The sequence below is a fragment of the Artibeus jamaicensis genome, unplaced genomic scaffold (genome assembly GCF_021234435.1).
Source record: "Artibeus jamaicensis isolate MK-2021 breed Jamaican fruit bat unplaced genomic scaffold, CSHL_Jam_final contig_388, whole genome shotgun sequence".
NCBI lineage: Eukaryota > Metazoa > Chordata > Mammalia > Chiroptera > Phyllostomidae > Artibeus > Artibeus jamaicensis.
This window is the reverse complement of record NW_026521813.1, coordinates 4,032,423-4,036,916: the sequence shown is the minus strand read 5'-3', so window position 1 is coordinate 4,036,916 and position 4,494 is coordinate 4,032,423.

The following is a 4,494-nucleotide window of genomic DNA, read 5'->3' as shown; positions in this document are numbered from 1 at the left end:
CCATAAATTTTAGCTTTCAAAATTTTAAAACCTATTTTGTATACCTATGGCATGCTACATCCCATCCTTTATTTTCTTTGTAAATAAAATTATTATGATGGTTTGAATAAGTACATTTTATCTAGGTATGAGTGGATAAATAATCTTGTTAAAAACTGATACTAAGCTATTTGTCACTTCTGACTAAAATAAAATTCAGTTTTCAATATCTAACTTCTGAATTAATTCTGCATTTATTTATTGTGTATCTACTCTATACCAGACACTACAGAACCCCAAGGTTCAGCATGGGTTAAACAGGCAACATTCCAATTCCAAAAAATCTCAGGCCTATGAAACTATATTTTACACATGGGAGTCTGTCTATTCAGGTTGCTGAATGACCTAATTTTTCCAAACCTATGGGTGCACAGGGATTATTATTTTTTTATTAGTACCAATGGCCAACAATGAAATCAAAAGTGGTGGGGTCACAGAGAAGGACATTGGTATAGACCTTGTTCAATCATTTAGATTTATTTTCATGTTTATCATTCTTTACAATGAGATTTTAAAGATTTCTAGAATTATAAATCTCAGACCTTCTACCTCCCTCTATGAAGTTCATTTTCCACTGTAAATTCTCTAACCTGTGTACTGTTAAATATAAGAGAGCACTATATATCAAAAGAACGTCCTTCCATTCACATTTTCCATTATCTGTTCTGTGACTGACAATATCTAAAATCATGCTAATTGTATTTTATTTGAAACTCCTGTATCTTTTGCAGGTATTAAAGGACAAATTTTTACAAAATTATTATGATGGTTTCAATATTCAGATTCCATATAAAGTCATTTACAATTCCCCTATTTACACACAAGCATACTAATTACTTTTTAAAATATTATGCTTGTAATAATCAAAATATGTCTCTTTGTAATTTATTCTTTTTCCTAGCAAAAAAATCTCATTAGCAGTCATAGGACTGAATAATGTTATTAATCCCAGGATAAATGATACAAAAGATTCATTATCTTTAAATCACACTGGAATCATTGAACTGAATCATTTTATATCATTATAATTATCTTTTAAACAATGTAATCCTATAAATTTAAACTAATGCTAAAGTGGCCTATTGACCCAAAGGACACTTCTAGTCTCTAGCTTGATAATTTAATATATTAATGCCCAGGAAATAATGCATACTTTTTATTGCTTAGTTTCCTCTCTTCTGTTCTGAATCAAATGGTCTAATTCTAATCAAAACAATTAGAATTTTGAAAAAAAAGGTTTATTTTTTCATTGGCTACTCTTTCATTGTGTATACATATCTATACTTGTTATCATCAAGAATTTAAAGGATTCAACCTACATAAGTCCATTTTTTTGTAAAACTGTAATACTTTAAGCAAAATACTCCCAATAAATTTTGGTGACTTTCTTTATAAAATATAAAATGAATTATTTTAAAAGTTGTGTGTTTTCCCACCTTGACTACACAAAAAAATTAGCAATAGAGCTTCAAAATATTAATACATGGACCTCAAACCCAATAATTTCCACTTGCTTAGGGTATTGCCTACTCATTAGGACAGCGAAAAACTCCTCAAGTGGTTGTAATGTGTAACAAAACAGCACAAGTTTGGTAGATACTGCTCAGAAGGTAAATGAAGACAAGACTAGAGTCTAAACAATTGCAAACTAGACATTCCCTTTACAGATGCCAAATTCATCAAATTTACTCCAGTGATGCAAAAACCATTATAATCATATATGAAACACTTGATAAAGACCTTGATGAAGCTAATTCTTAATGTTACTGATAAACTCAAGTAGAACACTCATAATGCTATAAAATACACCATTATTTAGGTGTACCTTTCCAGGATTATAAACAGCAAACAGGATGGCAAAATGATTGAATGCAACTTCAACTGGATTGGATGCTTCTTTGGATATTGCTTAAACCATGTTTTGAATATATATATTCCATGTGTGTAATGTACATGTATTTCATATACATGAAACAGTTATATATGGTCATATATTATAGATACGCTATAAAGATTACAGTGAATATATAAGACATAATCTTATATCACTATAATCTTTTTTTTTAAATTTTTTTATTTATGTTTAGAGGGGAAGGGAAGGAGAGAGGGAGAGAAACATCAATATATGGTTGCCTTTCGTGCATCCCCTGCTGGGAATTGGCCTGAAGGGAACCAGCCTGCAACCCCGGCATGTGCCCCGACTGGGAATCGAACCGCGACTGTCTTGTTCGCAGGCCCGCACTCAATCCACCAAGCCACGCCTATATCACTATAATCTTAATCAAAAGATTGTCTAAAACTCATGACATTTAGTGAATTGAAATTTTTTGATACTCATACAAATTGCTATATGGTTCATCTTGCTGATTACTACTCAAGAATAAAGAGAGAAATACTGTATTTATTATTCAGTGACTAATTTAATACCTTTAACTATAATCTAAATTTTATATTAATAACTGAGCAGAAAAATGAAAAAGTATTTCATGTACATTTCTGATTCTATGAAAAATTAACAGTATAATCTTAAATGATTGAATTGGCGAGTTAACTAACAACTTATGAAAGGTTAATATAATTTAATTAAAATGTATTGTGATGGTGATATACATAATCAATTATCTTTCTAGTATCAATCATGGATGTTTTCTTTAAAATTTTTATTAAATGTATTGGGGTGGCATTGATTAATAAAATTAGGTAAGTTTCAAGTGTACAATTCTATGTACAGCATTTGTATACAGTATTGTAAATTCATCACCCAAAATATGTCTCTTTCTGTCACCATTTATTCCCAGTTTACCCTCTTGTATCTACAGCTACCTCCTTTCCTCCTGGTAATCATCATAATGTGGTTTGTGTATAAGAGTTTTTTTTTTTCCTTAATCCCTTCACATTTTCACCCAGCCACCAACTCCCCTCCCCTCTAACAACTGTCAGTCTGTTTTCTTTTCATGGACACTGTAGAAGATGATTAATGTTTAGTCTGCTGTACTATTTACTAGAACTTCAAATGTAAATTATTTCCTAAAGTTAAATTTTTTATTTTAATTTATTAGGGAGAAAAGCTTACTCATTGTACTTTTTCTTTTATATTAGTTTCTTTACTCATGTAACATTTTCCTGTTAGAAAGAAAATTCACCAACTTTTACCAAAACTACTAGAAATGTTTAGATGAGGGTTCTTCTAGAGTTTTACAGCATGATAAGATCAATATGCAAAGAAAATAACAATCTTAAAACTTAAAGTTATTTATTTCTCAATATCCCAGAAGTCCCTTTAAATGAAGTAAATATAGAGAAAGTTCAGATTAAGAACAGTTTTGGCTTTGAGTAACAGATTCCAAGTCCTTAGCCATTTCCTTTCATCACTTTCATTTTCTTATCTTTATTATTAATTATAAAAGTACGTGCAAGATAATATTACTTAAGGTTTTCTGAGAAATAAATATGACAAATGCCAGTGTACAGCATATAATAGATATCTAAGATATTAGCTCATTTCCTGAATTAATTAATTCCCTTATTTAATATGGTAAAGACATCAATGGATGCAGTGGGAAACCTAGTTGAATCCTCTTCATGAATATTCTTCAACCAGTCTTGTCAGTAATTTTTCACCATAATGATTATAAATATTAAACAAGGAGAAGATAACCATGATGTTAAGAATTTGCATTTGAAGCATCATTTTAAGCCTGGTATGTCTGGGTAAGACTAAGGGGGGAAGTGAGCAGAATTAAACTCAGGAAGAATCTGTATGTTTACCTCACCAGGAATTCAGATACATGATAAGATTACTAGTCAAAAGAAATTTTTAAAAATCAGTTCTATGGTAAGCAAGTTTACAAGACTGTGTAGTGCTGTCTAGGCACTGAAAAATGCTGACTAAAACTGGCTCTGACTGTAAGGACCCTGAAGGTTCTGTTTCTTGCTCGAGAACTTATTTTACTTTTAACAGATGATGATAAAGCGACTGGCTACTTGAGTCTTCACATAACACAAAATGTATTTGCACTTTTATTTTATTTTATAACTTCCCATTTGTGTTTTTTTTTACATTTTTTATTCAGGTGGATTATGGTAACTAAGCAAAAATACTTTTAGTCTATGAAATTAAAAAGCCTAATTAACAAATTCAATAATATTTGTGGACTTTTTTGAATTAGAAAACTGAAACACATGGAAAGCAATCTAGTCAATAAAGGTGGCTTGGAGTCCATACTTAGTGGAAATCTAATCATTAGTAAAGTGCCAGCCGTTAACACATCTTTAAATTTACTTGTCTTAATTGAGAGTACCTATAATGTTCACCATCATCAGAAATTTTACCTAAATGTCCATTATGAGTTGTTTTTGGATATATGGACCTAAAAACAGATGTGACATGCTAAATAACTAGATGATAATATGAAAATGTTTGTAGCTGTAGTTGTATATATATATATATATATA